Source organism: Peromyscus eremicus, chromosome 5, assembly GCF_949786415.1.
Source record: "Peromyscus eremicus chromosome 5, PerEre_H2_v1, whole genome shotgun sequence".
In the NCBI taxonomy this organism is placed as follows: domain Eukaryota; kingdom Metazoa; phylum Chordata; class Mammalia; order Rodentia; family Cricetidae; genus Peromyscus; species Peromyscus eremicus.
The window spans coordinates 102,533,179-102,553,519 of NC_081420.1; the positions used below are offsets into that span (position 1 = coordinate 102,533,179).

At 45.5% G+C, this 20,341-nt stretch overlaps 1 protein-coding gene across 1 annotated transcript in view; it reads left to right on the top strand.

Moving 5' to 3' along the window:
• Positions 1-2,441: 2,441 nt before the first annotated feature.
• The window catches only part of Gfod2 (Gfo/Idh/MocA-like oxidoreductase domain containing 2), a 42,330-nt gene continuing 24,430 nt past the window's right edge, over positions 2,442-20,341 (top strand). Inside the window, exon 1 of the mRNA XM_059264117.1 lies at positions 2,442-2,627. The gene's annotated coding sequence lies outside the window, so the exon portion shown is untranslated. The remainder of the gene's footprint in view (positions 2,628-20,341) is intronic.

Consider the following 20,341-nt stretch of genomic DNA (forward strand, 5'->3'; position numbering starts at 1 on the left):
GTTATGGATAGTTGTGAGCTGTCATATGGGTTCTGGGAACTGATCTCAGGTCCTTTGTAAGAACAGCAAGTGCTCTTAACCTCTGAGCTATCTCTCCAGCCCTGTTCTTGAGTGTAATGTGACAGCTGCTTCAAGTTTCTCCTACCTTGACTTCCCCATAATGATGAACTGTAATCAGGAATTGTGAGCCAAAGAGACTTCCTCTCTTAAGTTGTTTTTGTTGGGGTATTTTGTCACAACAGGGAAAGAAACCAAGACACCTCACATTTGAAAATCCCTTGGTTCAATCAACAAAGAAAGAAAAAGGAAGTTAATTTTCTAGGCTTGCCTCCTATCCTTAAAAGGTAAGGTTACTGTGGAACCATTAGAACCATACATAGCATGTATGACTAGTGCTCAGTCCTTCCATGAGTCTTGTGTGATGCTCTCCTGATTCTATAAAACTAGGGGTTTGTGCCAAAAGGGGATACAGTAAATTATGCTGGTGTCTACAAGATATAGAGATAACAGAGATAAAAGCATGAAGTAGGATGCCACCAGTAGGCCCTAAAAGCCAGAAAGGCTGGGAAATATTTAGGAGATAAAAGTTGGCACAAGATTGGTGAAGAAACAAGGTCAACAAGCTTTGGTTGGCGAGAGTGACTATGGTGATGGTTAATGATACTACAAAAAGAAGTGGGTGGTGGCTAAGTCACCAGAGTGAGGTTTGCTGAAGGAACCAGACTCACATCTCAAGAGACATGTTCTTGGAAAAGGGTTTTTTGGTGGTCTATAAATCAGGAAAACTCCTGGATGTTGATAGTGAACGTTAATCACTATTTGTTTGTGTGTGTTTTGAGACAAGGTTTCTCTGTGTAGCCCTGGCTGTCTTGAATGGAACCTTGTAGTACAGGCTGGCCTCAAGATCTACCTTCCTCTGCCTCCAGAGTGCTGGTATTAAAGTTGTGTGCCACCAGCCCAGTAATCACCAGTTATTTAAAAGCTCTAGAAGTCCTGAGTTAAAGTGTGGGGCTTAACACTCATTTTTCCCAAATTCTTTGCATTACTAGAGAATGTTTCACTCAGCAGCATCTTACAGATGTTTTTAGTTTTATCTGGCAGTGCTGAGGTGTAAACCCCAGGCTCTCACAGATACTAACTAGGCAAGTGCTCTACCTCTAAGCTACACTCCAGCACCTTCAATTCTTAAGGAATAACTAATGTAGAGGAAGAAAACGGGACATCAGATAAGCACAAAAGTAGCTTTTGGTAGTCACAACTGGGCTGTGTGCTAACGGCATCAACTGGGTAGAGGCCAGGGATAATGCTAACCATCCTACAGCAAACAGCCCTCTCCATCTCTGCCTAATAAAAAACTACCAGGCTTCAAAAGTTAGTAGTATCACTGCTGGAAAAACCTTGATCTAGGAGAATTACCATAATCAAGGACTATAAATGCAAGCTGGGTGGTGGTGGCACGTGCCTTTAATACCAGCACCCGGGAGGCAGAGGCAGGTGGATCTCTATGAGTTCAAGGCCAGCCTGGTCTACCGAGAGAGTTCCAGGACAGCCAGGAAACCTTATCTAGAAAAAAACAAAGAAAACAAATTTCATTAAATAGAAAATACATCCACTTTTTTAACTCTGATCCTTTCTGCCTCTACTGAACAGGAGAAAACGGCCCATTTGAAGAAGAAGGTTCGAAGTTGCGATTTCTTTTCACCCTGGAAGCTGCTCAGGTGCAGAGACATATTGGTAATGGTGGCAAGTCTTAGAACTGGTAAAAGGGTCACAGAACCACCTTCAGCAGGCATGTTCCTTCATCCCAGCCTGCTGTGGGATGAGGACTAGGAGCCTCCCCTTTTGCAGGTGAGAAGTAGCCAAGAGACTATTCCCATATAGAATAAACTCCAGTCACATTCTGCAGAGCCAATTTCACCCTAAGGTCTACCGGCTTCACTATAATAGCAGTCTGGTAAAAACAAAAACTAAGGGTAGTCTCATTACAAAATCTATTTCCTTGAGAGAACACAGGCTCCATAAGGAGGTCAAGGGAACTTGAGGTCACAGTGTAAAAGAGAAATGACATTTAAGGAACAATCAAAGAACACCCAGAGGAAGAGACCAGACAGACACCTGAGCCAATAGGAAGGCCAATCATTCCGAGTCAAAAAATCCGACCAGTTGGAGATACCTAGGTCACTGTCGAACAGGAGACCTTTCTTCATTCCCGGAAAACCTCTAAAACTCTACATTCTTGACGCCAGTGGGCAAACTCGAGAGTTTCCGAGGCTGGAAGCCCCTAACATCAATACCTCTACAGCAGAAACCCAGAGAGCAACCGCTTCCCGGCGCGTTTCATAAGCACCGCCCCAAGGCACGAGCATGCGCAGCTCTCCATCCCGGCCCCTCCTCTCGCGGGTCCACCCCCGTCACAGAGCATGCGCTGTCCTCCAGCCGCCCCGCCCCTCCCTACCAGAGCCCCCTGTTCCTTGGAAACCGGGCGGCGTGTTCCCGGTGTCGGTGCGCTGGATTCCGGTGCCCGCGCATCCGGACAAGCCTCCCTCCAGGCGGACGGGCGGCCTCCGAAACCCGTCCGGATCTATGGTCTCGCGTGCGGCTCTGGACGGGCGATGCCAGCGTGCCAGGTGAGAGGCAGCCGGCGGCGGGTGAGGGCGAAGGAGGGCATGGCGCGGCTGGGAGCGGGCGCTGGCTCGGCCTCTGCCGCCGCCCGGCTCCTGAGGTTGGAGGCGAGTATACGCGGGGCCCCGGCTGGAGGAGGCCTGTGCTAAATGCTGTTATGTGCAGTGCACTGAGTACGAGGGTCGTCCTGGGGTTCGTTTTCCCCACCTCAGAGATAGGACCTGGGCATTTGGACGCCGAATTTCGGATCCTGTAGGATCTTGAACCTAACCCATCCCTAGACAGATGTGAAACCCTAGGCTGCCTCGCCTAGTGCGGAGCAGACCGCTCCATACCTGTGTGAGGATGGGTGCTTTGTGGATGAGCATTTGTGAGGTGTGGGGACTTCAGACAAAGGACTCGTCGTGAAGCTGGTCCATCCTCTTGCTAAATGAGATGGGATTTTCTTGCTGCAAATATATAAGAAACTGGTGTTCAGGTAGCGGCTTGAAAACAGGAACATCCCAGAAGTGTTTGGTTTACCTTGCCAGCCCCGAGTGCAGTGTCCTGGTTGGTTCTGGCCTACTTTTGTAGCTCAGGAAGAAAACTGCTGAATTTGAGGAGACAAAAGATGAGATGAGGTGTTTCAGTCAAGGCTTTATTACACCTGAATGGTGAGGGAAGATGTGGCTGGGAGATGAGCGTTTTGTGAATGGGTATGTGAACAGTTTACCTTCCAGACTGCAGCGGGATCTGAAGAACAGGGCAGAAATGTAAAGGTATAAAGCTGCGTTTGGTGGACAGCAAGGAAGTTATCCTACGTCTGTGTCCGTAGTTCCCAGTGTCATGCTAAGGACAGAATACGTAAGGAAGACATCAAAACCCAGCTCAGGCACCACTCTTACGATCTGTGGGCACAAAGATGGAAGACTGTTCAGTTGAAAGAAACAGCCCTTAATCTAGAAAAAAAAGATCGAGTGATAAGGAAAAGATGACTGTCTTTGAGTAGGGGAAGCTAGATTCATTTGTGATAAGGAAACTCATTTTCTTCTGAAAAACTGCACCAGAGAATACAAGAGTTTCAGGACACCCATTTTACAGAAAACAGGAGAAAATTAAGGCTTTAGGGCTATGAATTTAAAACATGTTTTGGGGCCAAGAAGTGAAAGATTTTTGTACACAGTTCTGTTGGTAGAATCCCTATCCCCCACCTCCCCAGAAGGATTTTTCTCTGTAGACTGGACTGTTTTGGAACTCGATCTGTAGACCAGGTTGGCCTGGAATTCACAGAGATCTGTCTGACTCTGCCTCAGCCTAGAGTGCTGGGATTAAAGTCGTGTGCCACCACATCCAGCTGGATTGACAGTTCTACAGAATCCGTGTTTTATAGGTGAAAATTCTGTTATAAAGAATGTTCTGTTACCATGTGGTTGTGCCACTTTTCCTATGAAATTATTGGTCTGGGTCCAATCCTTTATTTATTCAATTTATTTATTGAGATTGGTTTTCTTACAGCCCAGTTGGCCTCAGACTCAACCGTGTAGCTGAAATGACCCTAAACTTCTGATCTTCCTGCCTCCACCTTCCAAGTACTGAGAGTGCACTACCATACCTGGTTTTATAAGGCACCAGGAAATGAACCCAGGACCTTGTGCCTGCTAGGCATGCACTGCATGAACTGAGCTACATCTGTAATCTTCCATTAAAAATATTTTTTTTTCATTTTATTTATCTTGTGTGCATGAATATGGAGGTCAGGGACAGCTAGTCCTATCATGTGGATCCTGGGGGTGGAACTTGGGTGTCAGGCTTGGCAGCAGGGTAGTTTTACTTGATCAGCCACCTCCCTGGCCTGTGGCCTGTGTGTGTGTGTGTGTGTGTGTGTATATGTGTGTGTGTGTGAAGAAATTCAAGCTGGGTGAGGCTGGTACCTGCCTGTAATCCTAGCACCCAGGAGGTAGAGGTAGGAAGGTGGCAAGTTCTGGGCCAGTTTGGACCACATATTAAGATCATATTTCAAAACTGCAAAAAGGGGCCAGAGAGATGGCTCCATGGTTAAGAACACTTGATGTTGCTGGGCAGTGGTGGCACATGCCTTTAATCCCAGCACTCGGGAGGCAGAGCCAGGCGGATCTCTGTGAGTTTGAGGCCAGCCTGTTCTACAGAGTGAGTTCCAGGACAGCCAGGGCTACATAGAGAGATCCTGTCTTGTAGAAAAAGAACACTTGATGTTCTCACCCAGGATGGGTTGGGTTCCCAGCACTCACATGGTGGCTTACAACCATCCATAAATCCAGTTCCAGGGAGTCTGGCACTCTCTCTTGGCCTCCTTGGGCACCAGGCATGCACATGGTATACATATATACATGCAGGCAAAACATTCACAACATAACAAAATAAATCCAAAACAGAAATATTAAAATAAACAAAACACACAAATATCAGGTAGTAGTGCATGCCTGCAATCCCAGCACTCGAGAGCTAAAGGCAAGATTATTTCTGGAAGTTCAGCACCAGACTGATCTTAGTAGTATGAACCTAACATAAAAAATAACAAACAAACAACATCAACAAAAGCCTAGAAAATTCAGATATATGATTTCTGTAGTAATTTAGATCTCAGAGTGAGCTCTTATCTCAAACATATGCAGCCAGGCATGGTAGCAAACACCTGGCTCTAATCACAGCACTCAGGAGTAAGGGACAGACTGATCTTTGTGAGTTCAAAGTTCTGAGACAACCAGTGTTACATACATGATTGAGACTGTCTCAGTAAAACATACACACATGATTTTTTTTTTTTTTTTTTTTTGCCAAGATTTCACTCTATAGCCCAAGCCAGCCTGGAACTTTCTTTTTCTTTTTTTTTTTTTTTGGTTTTTCGAGACAAGGTTTCTCTGTGTAGCTTTGCGCCTTTTCCTGGAACTCACTCAGTAGCCCAGGCTGGCCTCGAACTCACAGAGATCCGCCTGGCTCTGCCTCCCGAGTGCTGGGATTAAAGGCGTGCGCCACCACCGCCCGGCTTAGCCTGGAACTTTCTTAGCTATCCTCCTACTTCAGTTTCCCAAGTCAAGACGCACCATACCTGGCATAAGCAAATTTTTTTAAAATTTTGCATGCAGGTGTGTGCCTGGTGCCATTGAAGAAGAGAGTGTCAGAACCCCTGGAATTGGATTTATGGGTGGTTTGGGGAGTAACAAATGCTTTTAACTGTTGAGCCATTGCTCCAGTTCCAAGTATGAGGGTTTTTTGTTTGTTTGTTTGTGTGTTTGTTGTTTTTAGGATTTCTTTTGGGGGGCTGAAGAAATGACTCAGCGGTTAGGAGCACTGGCTGTTCTTCCAGAGGACCCAGTTCTGAACCTCAGCACCCACATGGCAGCTCACAACCATCTTGTAACTATAGTTCTAGGGGATCCGATGCCTTCTTCTGGCCTCCATGAGCACCAGGCACATACATAGTGCACAGATGTACATGTAGGCAAAACAGTCATGCACATAAAATTTTAAAATTTTGGAGCTGGAGAGATGGCTCAACAGTTAGAAATCTTGAAAAATAACATTTAAAAAAGAGATTTATTTTGTGCGTGCGTGCGTGCGTGCGTGCGTGTATGAGTATGAGTGTTTGCCTAGATGTATGTATATGCACCATATGTGTGCCTGGTGCCCATGAAGGTCAGAAGAGGGTGTTAGATTTCTTGGAACTAGAGATACAAATGGCTTTGAATTGGCATGTAGGAGCTAGGAACTGAACCCAGGTCCTCTGCCATAGCAATAAGTACTTTTTTTTTCTTTTGTTCCTCCCCCCTCCCCCAGACAGGGCTTCTCTATGTAACAGTCCTGGCTGTCTTATAACTCAATTTGTAGACCAGGCTGGCCTCGAACTCATTGAGATCCGCCTGGCTCTGCCTCCTGAGTGCTGGGTTTAAAGGCGTGCGCCATTACCGCCAGGCCAACAATAAGTACTCTTAACTACAGAGACATTGTTATATTGGGATGTGTAGGTAGATGTGGCTTCATTGTGCTTCATGCGTTTGTGGGGTTTTTTGTTTTGTTTTGGGGGGTTGTTTCGTTTTTGAGTTCTGCAATCAGACACTTTTTTTTCAGAGAAAGGTGGACTTACAAGAGACTCTCCAGGTGTTTCTAAGTTACTATGGCAACGAAACCTTTGACAAATAATTGCTTAGCACACACTCCATTTTCAGGGTAAGTGAGGGCAGCTATCAAGTCTGACCTGCAGTAAAGTAATCACCAGTGTTTGACAGTTCAACCGCAAGGAACTCTTCCAGATAAACCCATAACACTAACAGAGTCTACTTTCACTGAACTGACTTTCTGGTTTTCTATAGGAGAAATAAAGGGGCATGCAGTTCCATCTGATAAAGTGAGTCTGAGATACAGAGGTCAGTGGCTAAAACAGGAACCAGCCAGGCCTAGCAGCGCACACCTGTGATCCCAGCCAGCACGTGAGAGGCAGAGGCAGGTGGATCTTTGTGAGTTCCAGGACAGCCACAGCTACATAGGTGGGACTCTGTCTCAGAAAAAGGAAGGAGGGCAGGCAGGCAGGCCAAGGAAATCAGATACCCCCAATTGGGCAGGGCCAATGGCCTCTGTGCCTTTCTAGAGCTTGAAAACTTATTTGTACAAACTCACACTGGGATGATTCTTAGACAGAGCCACAAGTGGAGCTAGAAAGCATTCAAGAGAAAATTAAATCAAAGATTTGGTATTATTGAGAATTTGTATGTAGTATAATAAAAGGATGTCACTTGTCTTACATAAAACGTCAGTTTTGTGTTAATCCACTTAAAAAGTAAAAGTCTAGGAGTTGGGGCATGTGGCTCAATGATGGAGTTTTTCTGCATATGTGTAAGACCCTGGGTTCAGTACTCTGCAGCAAAACAAAACAGTTTATGTTTGAAGACAAAAAAATCCAAATTACTTAAAAATTTAGATGTCATGTCTTATTCCATTTCATTTATTTTTCTTGTGCTGGGCATTGTTCCTCGGGCCTCATGCATGCTAGGCAATGCACTGCCACTAAGGTATACTCCAAACCCTCAGTTTCTTAGTTTTTTTGTTTTTTGTTTTTTTTTTTAAATGTGAGTAAAAGAACAACAGGGGGGCTGGAGAGATGGCTCAGAGGTTAAGAGCACTAGCTGCTCTTCCAGAGGTCCTGAGTTCAATTCCCAGCAACCACATGGTGGCTCACAACCATCTATAATGAGATCTGGTGCCTTCTTCTGGTGTGCAGGCATGCTTCCAGACAGAACACTATACATAATAAATAAATAAATCTTCTTTAAAAAAAAAAAGAAAAGAACAACAGGGTACATGTGGGGTTGTAATCCCAAGTGGAGGCCTGAGATGAGAGGATTACAAATTCAAGGCCTTTGTGGGCTACAGAGTGCGTTCAGAACCAGCCTGGACTTTGGCAAGACCTTCTATCAAAATTAAAAGTGAAAGAGGTCTGAGAGTTCAGAGACAACACTTGCCTAGTATGCACATGTCCTGGGTTCAGTGCCCAGTGCCATCAAAAAAGGAAAAAACTATTGAAGTTATCAAAGTTAAAATAAGAGATATGAGAGAAAATCAAAGACTTCCCCATACTATTACAAAAAATTTTTTTCTTTTGATTTTTATAATAGCCCTGGCTTGCGGGAGGTGGTGGCACATGCCTTTGATCCCAGCACTCTGGAGGCAGAGCCTGGCGGATCTCTGTGAGTTCAAGGCCAACTTGGGCTACAGAGTGAGTTCTAGGAAAGGCACCAAAGCTACACAGAGAAACCCTGTCTCAATAATAATAATAATAATAATAATAATAATAATAATAATAATAATAGCAGCCCTGGCTATCCTGGAACTTTCTCTGTAAACCAGGCTGGCCTCAGAACTAACAGAGATCCTCCTGCCTCTGCCTCCCGAGTGCTGGGATTAAAGGTGTGCACCACCACACAGATTTTATGTTTTGGGTTTTGGTTTGGTTTGGTTTTAGGGGTACTGGACATTGTACATGCTAGGCAAGTGCTTTACTACTGAGCGATGCCATCCTAGTGCCTTCTTGGTTTTTATTGTTAGACAACACTCCAAAGCAGAGGATAGTCCATGTGATTAGTTTCTTCTGCAGCCCCATGGTGGCTCATGCTAGAAAATGATTGTCTCTGAGAGGAGCCAGTTTGGGAGTGGCTCTGGGAACCTGGTGAGTTGGTACATTTGACCTGCTAGGTCTCCTCTGGTCGTCAGAGAAGGGGTCAACTGTACTCCCTGTTTCTTTTCAGCCTTTTGCGTTTATATTCCTGTGTGGAGTGTTAGGAGATCCAGCTTGTGTTTGGGGGCAGTGGAGTAAATACTTTAATATATTATTTCCTTATATGATATTACTTTCAAAATAGTTTCGTTGTATTTAAATGTTTTAAAAAGTGTGCCTAATGCTGGGCGGTGGTGGCGCACACCTTTAATCCCAGCACTCGGGAGGCAGAGCCAGCAGGTGGATCTCTGTGAGTTCGAAGCCAGCCTGGTTTATAGAGCGAGATCCAGGACAGGCACCAAAACTACACAGAGAAACCCTGTCTCGAAAAACCAAAAAAAAAAAAAGGAGTGTGCCTCTGTGTGTGTGCGCGCACGTGCGTGCCTGTGTGAACGTGTGAGATGTTCATGTATGGGCACACGTTACAGCATAAGAAGTCAGAGACAGCTTTTGGAGTAAGGTCTCTCCTTCTACTTTTATGTGGGTTCTAGGAATTTAACTCAGGTCATCAGGCTTGTATAGCTCTGGTTTACCCACCGAGCCATCTTGCCGGGCTTGACTTGATCATGCTGTCTTAGTTAGGGTTTCTATTGCTGTGATAAACACTATGACCAAAAGCAACTTGGGGAGGGAAGGGTTTATTTGGCTTATGCTTCCACATCACAGTTCATCAATGAAGGAAGTTATGCAGGAACTCACACAGGGCAGGAACCTGGAGGCAGGAGCTGATGCAGAGGCCATGGAGGGGTGCTCCCCATGGCTTGCTCAGCCTGCTTTCTTACAGAACCTAGGCCCACCAGACCGAGTTGGCACCACCCTCAATGGATTGGTTCCTCCTACATCAATCACGAAGAAAACGTCCCACAGTCTTCTCTACAACCCTGTCATATGAAGGCATTTTCTCAGTTGAGGTTCCTGTCTTTCAAGCCTGTGAAGTTCATAAAACTAGCCAGCATACATGCTATTTTATTTTAAAATTAGTTTATCCTTCTTTTAATACTTAGGATTCCTAATATTTCTTAATAATTGATTGCTATCCAGAGAACATTTAAATGCATTTAAATAACCACCAGATTATAAAGAAATGTTATCTTCAATGTATTTGTAAGTATTAATTCTCAGGGACTTAGTAGCTGCCTAATACTGAAAACTCAGTTTTTGTCCTGAAAGAGTGTACAGTCTCAGGAGTGAATAAGATATCATTTAAACAGGAACAGAAAATTCTAAAATACTTAAATGAATGAGTGTTTTCAGTTAGGCACATCCTGTGTATAACCTGTATTTAGAGCTGGCCCTTCACTACATAGCAACAAAATAAAAAGGGGTGGTGTGGCGAAAAAAAAATGTGACTACATTAGTTTACATCCCATAGTTAACATCTAGAGCAGTGGTTCTCGACCTCCCTAATGCTGTGACCCTTTAATACAATTTTTCATGTTGTGATGACCTCCAACCATAAAATTATTTTTGTTGCTACTTCATAACAGTGATTTTGCTACTGTTAGGAACCATAATGTAAGTATCTGATCTGCAAGATATCTGATCTGCACCCCTGTGAAAGGGTCGTTGGACTTCCCAAAGGGGTCATGACCCACAGGTTGAGAACTGCTGAGCTAGAGGCTAGCTCCAAGCATAGTTATGGCCCAGCTAGTAAGCAGATTTTTCTTAGTTATTTACTTCAATTGTGTGTGCATGTGCATGCATGTGGGCATGCGCTTGCCACAGTGCAAGTGTGGAGGGCAGAGGACAACTTGGAGTTGGTTCTTGTATTAACTGAGGGTTTTGGCACCAGATTTATAAACTGAGGACATGACTGCTCCAAGGTATAGTTGAGGAGAAGGTTTTTATTGTAGATATGAGGGAGAGTATAGTCAGAGGTGTGGGAGCCCATTTTCAGCCATTTCCTCGTGGCTTTACCCAGCATGTCTGCATAGAGAGGATGATTGGACCATGGGCCCGAGTACAGGTGTCTGAGATGGTCTGCACTGGGAGGAGGTCTTTTGCTCCACCCCTTGGCGTCTCTGTAAATACCCTGGGGCTGAGACAGTCGGGCCGTTGGAATAGGTTCACAGGCCCTCTCGAGGCTATCCTTTATTTTCTATCTGTTTATCTCCGCAAGATTCTCCGAAATAAATCCTTCTATCCAATATTTCCTGCTGCTCACACTACAGAAAACTCTGGGCAGCTGTGGGGTTGGTGGGTAAACGTCCCACACAGAGGCATCTGAAAGAGTCCAGAGCAGAGAGAGAAAGTAGTAGACTAAACGTGGCCAGCCGACTGGAAGAGAGGAGGAGAAAGAGAGGAGGCCAGAAGAGGAAGACAAAGGAGAGAGAGCATACCCAGATAAGAAGGTTGTAAGGGAATGAGAATCTGGGGAAATTTAGGGGTGAGAAGACGTGGAGGCCAGCGAGCTTTGGTATGCTGATAGACACCACAACCTTTTGGACCTGATAGTTCTCTCCTATGTGTTGGTGCTGGGGATGCAACTCAGGTCTGTGAGCCTGGGGGTGAGTGCTGTTACCCACTGGGCCACTTTGCTGGCTCTGGTGAGCTGATTTCTGCATTTCCAGAAGTGGGTGTGGTGGCTCATGCCTATAATTCCAGCAATTGGGAGGCTGAGGCTGGAGGATCCCTGTGAGTTCAAGGCCAGCCTGGTCTACAGAGTGAGCTTCAGGCCAGCCAAGGCTGTGTATTGAGATTGTCTCAAAAGCAAAAACAAACAAAGTGAAAACCTTAAGGCTTATGTCAGTTAGTCTGTCCATTGAAAAAGCATCATAAGTAAAAACTCACCTTGTTCTTGGCACCACAAGTAAAACCAAACTGTGTAACAAAATTGTGTCTAGGGTTTGAGAGTTTGCCCTCAGTGCCTTAAAGACAAACCAGTGTTTGTTACTACATGGCTTGCCACCCTAAGGCTCCCAATCATCAGTCTCTCTCTTCAGCTAGAGCCAAGCAAGAAATGGAAACTGAGCTCCAGGGACATGGCCTGTTTGAGTCACTTCTGTGTGCCCCAGGTCCTGACATGCCTGACTCCTTGTGACTAAAAATGGTAGGAAATGAATGAGGAAAGAACTCTGGTGACGGCATGTTGTTGGGGGGAGGGGGGCACAGGAGGAGCTTCGGACTTGAGGGAAAGAGGACTTCTGGTGGACAATGCTGGTCGTCAGCCGGCGGGAATTTCCAGCAGACCCTTAGAAGAACGGAGCATGAGGTGGAGTTGAAGCTGCTTTTCCAGGGCTGGAGACTGGAAGTTAGGAATGTCTTCGTGGAAGTCATGATGAAGTTGAGGAGGGATTAGATTAAATTTTTGGAGAGAAAGGGTTGAGAATGTTCCTAGGCTGGTGCTAGCCTGGTACTCACTATTGAAGCACTATCAGGAAAAATATGTCACTGTCTCTCTCTCTCTGGAGAAAGTGCCTCCTGTCACGCAAGTTGCCCTCTTATTTGCTATGTAACCAGATTTTGATGAACTTTGGACCTACTTGCCTCCACCCGCTAGAGCTGGGATTACAGGTGTGGGCCATGTCATAGGGATTATAGAGTGCTGGAGATCTAACCCCGGGTTTCAAACGTGCTAGGCAATCGCTGAACCAGCCAATCTACATCCCCAGTCCCTCCTGCTGCCTGCATGTGTTTGTATGTCTGAATCTGCGTGTCTCTGTGTCGTGTGTGTGTGTGTGTGTGTGTGTGTATGCGCCTGTGCTTTAAGACAGGATCTTAGTTGTTGCCCAGGCTGGTCTGATAGTTGCGATGTAGCCCCTCCTGGCCTTAGACTCTGGGCTTGATGGCACTTGCTGACAGGTCACTTGCAAGGCAGTTCTCTTGCCTTGATTCCTGAGTGCTGGGATTAGTCATGTGCCACCATACTCAGCTTATTGTGGCTGTATTTTAAAGAGCCAGTTAGATGGCTCAGTGGGTAAAGTCACTGTTGCTAGCCTGACAACCTGAGTTTCGAGTCCTAGTACCTACACAGCAGGAGAGAACCAACTCCTGCAAGTTGTCTCTGGCCGCCACAAGTGTGCACACTAAATAAACAAACAAGTAAATAAATGTAACTTAAAAGAAACAGTAGCCAGGAGTGGTGGCACACACTTTTGATCCCCCGCACTCAGCAGCAGGCAGACGGATGGATCTCTGTTAGTTTGAGGCCAGCATGGTTTACAGAATGAGTTCTAGGACAGGCAGGGCTACACAGAGAAACCCTGTCTCGAAAAAACAAAAAAGAAACAAAAATCAATAAAGATCTGCTAGAGCTGGCAGAGGAATGCTTTTCTTACCAGCTGAAGCTTTGTAACTTAATAGCAAACTAAATGCACCTATGGTGTTACATTTACTTCTCCTTTGTGACCCAGTTAGCTGACCCTCTGTGCATGGGGTAATTATGCTTCACAGAATAGGTCATTAGGCTGGTCATTGGAGTCCTGTGTACAGTGAGTGGAGAGGGGAGCAGGCTGGTCATTGTCCTGTGTGCAGTGAGTGGAGAGGGGAGCAGGCTGGTCATTGTCCTGTGTGCAGTGAGTGGAGAGGGGAGCAGGCTGGTCATTGTCCTGTGTGCAGTGAGTGGAGAGGGGAGCAGGCTGGTCATTGTCCTGTGTGCAGTGAGTGGAGAGGGGAGCAGGCTGGTCATTGTCCTGTGTGCAGTGAGTGGAGAGGGGAGCAGGCTGGTCATTGTCCTGTGTGCAGTGAGTGGAGAGGGGAGCAGGCTGGTCATTGTCCTGTGTGCAGTGAGTGGAGAGGAGAGCTGGTGCCTCTGTGCTCTGAGGTGGTGGCTGCCTGGCAAGTGACTGCCCTGAGGGATGGCTTCTCTTTCCTTTGTCTTGCTTTTGGTTTTGCTCCCAGTGGGAAGGCGGAAAAATGTGACCGCGTCATAGAGTCACTGAAGGCACTGTTCAAATAAGTAATATTTATGGAAACAAATTGGTAAGAGTCAACCAGTACCTCTTTCCTCCTCTTCCCCTTCCTTCCCTTTACAGTTCTTTTCCACTCCCTCTCCTTCCATGTACTCCCCTTCCCTTTGCTTCTGTTTGTGTGTGTTTCTGTCTGTCTGTCTGTATCTGCACATGTTGTGGTGGTGAGAGGACAACTTCTATTGCTTGTCTTTTCTTTCCACCATGTGAGTCCCAGATAGCAAATTCAGCTTGTCCTGCTTGTCAGCAAGTGCATCAAGCCCCGAGCCATGTCACCACCACTGCTTTTGTTGTTATTGTTTGTTTTGTTTTTCGTTGGGTTGTTTTGTTTTTGAGACCTGTTCTCTATGTTGCTCTGGCTAGTCTCCATTGGCCTGCCTGTCTTCCAGAGGTCAGAATTAAAGGTGTGCACCACCACACCAGACTGTTTCGTTTTTGTTTGTGTTTTATTTGTTGTTGTTTGTTTTTTTTTTTTTGTGTGTGTGTGTGTGTTTTGAGACAGGGTTTCTCTGTGCAGCCTTGGCTGTGATGGAACTCACTTTGTAGAACAGGCTGGCTTTGAACTCATAGAGATCTGCCTGCCTCTGCCTCCCAAGTGCTGGGATTAAAGGTGTGTGACACCACCGCCAGGCTCCTCCTCCTCTTCCTTCTTTTCTGGTCTTGCTGTGTGACCAAGGCTGACCTAAAACTCAGTGATCCTCTTGCCTTAGCCTCCCAAGGACTGGGATTATAGTTGTGCATCACCATGGCCAGCTTTATCTCTTCTTTCTTTTTCTTTTTCTTTTTCTTTTCTTTTCTTTTCTTTTCTTTTCTTTTCTTTTCTTTTCTTTTCTTTTCTTTTCTTTTCTTACTCTCCTCCCTTTCTTTCCTTCCTTCCTCCCTCCCTCCCTCCCTCCCTCCCTCCCTTCCTTCTTTTTTTCTTTCTTTCTTTTTTATTTGGTTTTTCACGACAGGGTTTCTCTGTGTTGTTTTGGTGCCTGTCCTGGATCCTGCTCTGTAGACCAGGCTGGCCTTGAACTCACAGAGATCCGCCTGGCTCTGCCTCCCGAGTGCTGGTGGTGTGCCACCACTGCCCAGCTTCTTCTTCTTCTTCTTCTTCTTCTTCTTCTTCTTCTTCTTCTTCTTCTTCTTTTTTTTTTTTTTTTTTTTTTGAGACAGTTTCTTTGTGTAGCCCCTGGCTGTCCTGGAACTAGCTGCACCTGGCTGTCTCTTGGTTTTCAATCAGAACATAATTGCCGGTGAAGAAACATTCTCTCATCTCCCTGAAGGCATTCATGTTAGCATTTCAGACTTTAGTTGTCAGGGAGTCATGACCATGCTGTAGCTAGTCCCTTGGCTGTGAATTTGTTGTTCAGAGCTTCGAAGCTGTGTGCTTGCCCCTGGTCCCAGCTCTGATAACAAGGTGTGGTTGTCTTTGTTCTTTGGGGTCAGCCCTACAGTTTAAGTCTTGTTAGCATGTCTGCCATGCTGCCTCAATTCTGGAATCAAAGGGATTATGAGAAAGACTAGGGGACAGTCAGAGGTACCTTCCTAATTTAATTTTAGCATGACTGTTGCTAAAAGTCTAATGGTACCTAACAGGTTCCTAGTTTCTGCAAAACAAGGTAGCCTTTACATATTTTATGTTTTTATTTTCCTGTTTGCTCATGTTGGTGCTGAGGATTGAACTTGGATTCATTACATGTAAACATGGGCTCTACCGCTGAGCTACACATTTGTCTCTATTTTTTTTTTAAATCTCTTTTACTGTCCTCGAGAATTATGCTATGTTCAAGATTCTTTTTCATGGCATTCCATAGGGGAGAATTCCACAGTATTAGTTAAGTGAGATTATATTCTCCAGGTAGTTTACATTCTTTAAATACAAAAACAAAACCAGACATCTTAATTTTTTTTTTTTATTAAATACAGTTACTTATTGTGGTTTGTGAGTGTGTGCACACATGCCACATTTTTATGTGGAGGTCAGACGACAACTTGCCAGAGTCAGGTCTCTCCTTCGGCCATGTGGGCCCAGGGATTGGTTGAACTCAGGTGTCAGGCTAGGTGACAAGCACTGTTACCCACGGAACCATCTCACCAGCCCAGCTTACACTCTTAAGATTTAAAAATAGCCGGGCGGTGGTGGCGCACGCCTTTAATCCCAGCACTCGGAGGCAGAGCCAGGAGGATCTCTGTGAGTTCAAGGCCAGCCTGGGCTACCAAGTGAGTTCCAGGAAAGGCGCAAAGCTACACAGAGAAACCCTGTCTCGAAAAACCAAAAAAAAAAAAAAGATTTAAAAATAATCATTATCTAAAGTCAGAAAGACAAGGAAAATCAGTGTGGCATCCTCACAGGCTTGGGCCTGATTTGATTCCTTCATTCTCGTGTTCGTTCAGTGACTGGGTCATTCCGCAGCCCAGCTCCTTGTCAAGCTGTGCTTGGAGATAATACAGCAGTGTGTGAGAGAAGCTGTGTCCTGCCATTCTGACTGCTAGACAGTTGACATGTGAACACATGAGAAAGCCAGAATCACTCATCTCAGCCCAGGACACGGGTTCTCTGAGAAGTGGTGCTTGAGGGAACAACGGACAGTTCCGAGGAGTTAGCGAGAAGTTAGAAAAGGCCTTTACAGACAAAGTACGTGCAGAGACCAGTCTCAGAGGAACTGTAGACAGTGGCTACCTGGGGGCATGCATGTGTAAGGCAAAGTGGGAAGGGAGAGAGATGGACGCGCCTGCCCCACTGAGCAGCTGTGTTGTGAGCATTGTCAGGAAATTTGGGTCCTAGGGTGCTTCCCTTAGGCTGGGGAAGTTAATGTTCAGGACTAGGAAAATACTGGGTATCTTTGGAGATCAAAGTAGTGGGTGATTTCAAGTGACACCAGGATGTCCAGTTGATGGGGTGTGGTGACAGACTGTTGTGGGGGCAGGGTGGGGACAGGGAGGCTTCACTGTTGCCATGTTTCTTTTAAACTGGTTATGTGTGAATCAGCATTTGTTGAGTCCACTGTTTCTTTCCTTCCTTTTCTGTTGGTCTGTGGCCTTCGACTGAACACAGCCTCCATGCTGTCTACTGTGGTCCTCCAAACTTTGACTTACAGTATTCTTTTCTGGTAAGAGAGGGGAGCTTAGCTGCGAGGAGAACTAAGGTGTGGTTCCTGGGAAGGAGGGTCAAAGTTGTAGAGGAGGTTCTGGGTTAAGGACACCACCCTCTTGAGAGCTCAGGTTGCCACAGAAGACACGGGGCAGGCAGCTCCTCTTCCTGGTCCTCAGTTTGCTGTCACCTGGTGCTTGTTTTCTTTCCTGAACCACTAAACCAGATTCTCTTCCAGACTAAAGGACATAAACTGTGTGAGAGTGTGTGTGTGTGTGTAGACACATGCGTATGGAGGCCGGAGATTGACAACAGCTGTTCTCGTTTACTATCCACCTTATTTTTTGTGACAAGGTCTCACTGAACCTGGATTTCACAAATTTGGCTAGACTAGCTGGTCAGCAAGCCTAGGACCTTCCTGTCTCTGGTTTCTCAGCACTGGGACTCACAGAGGGGCACAGTGGCACTCCCCAGCTTTTTACATGGGTGTTGGAGAACTAAACCCAGGTCCTCGAGGATATGCAGCTAGTACTTTACTGACTGAGCTGTTTCTTCTTGTTTTGTTTTTCGTGGCACTGAGTATTTGGGTTGCAGGCATGAACTACCATGCCTAACTAGAAATCTCCTTCCCCCTCTCTTTTCCAGAGGGGCATAAGTCTCGGAACTCTCTCTCTCTTTCCCTTTCCCTCTCCCCTCCTCCCTCCCTGTCTCTCTCCCTCACTACCTCTCCTTCCTTCTCTTTCTCCCTCTCTCCCTCTCTTTTTTATAGGCAAGGTCTCATGCAGTCCAGGCTGGCCTAGAATTCACTGTGTTGGCAAGGGTAACATGAATTTCTGACTCTTGTGTCTCTGTCTCCTAAGTTCTAGAGTTAAGCTGCCACACCTGGTTTGTATGCAGTAATAGGTAGGAACAGAACCTGTGCCTCATTCATGCTACTCAGGGACTCTGCCAACTGAGTAGCAGCCCCAGGTCTAATTTTGTAGCTAGAGAGCTATTTATTACATATGTATACATATCCCAAGACCCTACTGAATTACATGTAGCTTTTCTTTTGTTTGTCTTGGTTTTTGGATAGGGTCTCAATATGTAGCCTAGATTGGCCTGGAATTCAAAATTCTCCTGCCTCAGCTTCTCAAGTGCTATGATTACAGGGATGAGTTACCATGCCCATCTCTATATACATTGTTTTAGATTTATTTATTTGTTTACTTGGGTTTTTGTTGTTTTGTTTTTGAGGCAGGGTCTCACTAAGTAACTCCTATTTAGACTAGGCCTGGGAACTCACAAAGGTCCTCTTGCCTCTGTCTCCTGAGTACTGGGATTAAAGGTGTGCACTACTACATCTGACTACATTTATTCATTTTACGTGTGCAAATATTTTGCATGCATGTGTGTATGTCCACCATGTTGCCTGCCTGGTGCCCTTTAAGGTCAAAAGCGGGCATTGTCAGATCCCCTAGAACTGGAGTTATAGACAGCCAGTTGTAAGCTACCATGCGGATATTGGGAATTGAGCCCAGCCCCTCTGCAAGTGCTCTTAACCAGTGAGCCATTTCTCCAGCTCTCTAGGTACAATTTTTATTAGCTCAGTAAGTGTGTCTTGGTTTCTTGACTATGCAGGAACAAGGTCTGAATCTTTCTTTTTTCCCCCCCAGAGCATATTTATCAAACATTTGTTATATAATAAATATCAGTGATAAACATGGGAAAAGGCCAGGCGGTGGTGGTGCATGACTTTAATCCCAGCACTCGGGAGGCAGAGGCAGGTGGATCTCTGTGAGTTTGAGGCTAGCCTGGTCTACAGAGTGAGATCCAGGACAGCACCAAAGCTACACAGAGAAACCCTGTCTCGAAAAAACAAAACAACAAAAAAAAAAGAAAGAAAGAAAAAAGAAAAACATGGGAAAATAGACCTCTCCAAGCCCCAGGCCCCCCAATTACTTGTTCCCAGGGAGCATAAATTCTCGCAGGTTGGCGGGTAAAACAACAACAATATAACCATAAACCTGTTCTTATAAGACTGTGTTTAGAATCTTGGGAAACATCACTAATAGAACACTTGCCTATCTTGTATGAGGCTTTAGGGCCACTTCCTCAGTAGTAAAGAAATTATAGAAAAAAAAAGACCATATTTGAGTAGAGACCTGAAAGGAAGGAGGAGATGTGTGGATTTCTATACAACAGAGCACATCTCCAGTGTATGGTCCTAAGACAGGAGCAAGCCTGGCTTGAGATACATACAGCAGTGAACCATTTTATCTGGCTTGGTGTATAAGGTCAGAAAGGTAAAGTAGGCAGCAGGTAGGGTGTAGGGCTTTGTAGGTCAGTGGAAGGATTTCGCTCTTACTCCACATGCGAAAGCCTTTGGTCCGTAATGTGATCTGAATTACACTGTAATCAGGTTACTCTTGGTACTGTGTGAGTAGATTGGGGGTGTAATATGGGGAGACGGTAGAAACTGGGAACCAGTTAGGCTGTTGCAGTAATGTAGGAGGAACGGTCTCTTGAACTTAGGCGACGGTGACAGAAAGAGGAAAGTACTTAGATTCAGGGTGAAGTCAGAAGGCAGAGAGTTGGCCAGAGATTTGTGACGGGTCAGATACCAAGTGTGAGAAGGAAGCAAAGAGAACTCCAAGGTTTTGGCATGAGCCATTGGAAGATTTGTATTACCAATTTCAGTGATGAAGCCACCCTGGGAGGAATAGAAACAGTGTTTTGTTCTGGACCTTTTAAGTTTCAGATGCCTGTTAAGCATCCAAGTGGAGATGTCAGATAGGTGATTGATTATACTGGTCTGGGCCTCAAGCAGAAAGGATCTAGCTGATGATTTTAGGAGTCACTAGGGAATGGATGGTATTTAAAGTCACGAGACTTGGTAGACTCACCAAGGGAGTATAAATAGAAAAGAGAAATGGCCTGAGTAGTTGCATTGGTTACCAGGAGAAGCTCGCAGAAGGGTCTGAGGAGTGCCTAGAGAAGTGGGCTGGGTAGTCACCTTGGTTACCAGAGAAGCTCGCAGAAGGGTCTGAGGAGTGCCTAGAGAAGTGGGCTGGGTAGTCACCTTGGTTACCAGAGAAGCCAGCAGAAGGGTCTGAGGAGTGCCTAGAGAAGTGGGAGCAAAGTCAGGAGACTATGTTCTGGAAGCCAAGAAAAGAAAACTGTCAAGGATGGTGGGAAAGGCCATCAGATGTTGCAGACAGATGTAAGAGGGATGACTATGAGAATTGGCCCCTGTATTTAGCAATATTTAATTGTATGTGACAAATATCCGGCAAGTTTAGGTTTTTATCCACCTAAACCAAATGTGTAGTATTACATATTGAATAATTGCAGTTCAAGGTTCAGGACATCTTGTTGTTGTTTTTTTCTTTGTTTTGTTTTGTTTTTTTGAGACAGGGTTTCTCTGTGTAGTTTTGGTGCCTGTCCTGGATCTTGCTCTGTAGACCAGGTTGGCCTCGAACTCACAGAGATCCACCTGGCTCTGCCTCCGGAGTGCTGGGATTAAAGGCGTGC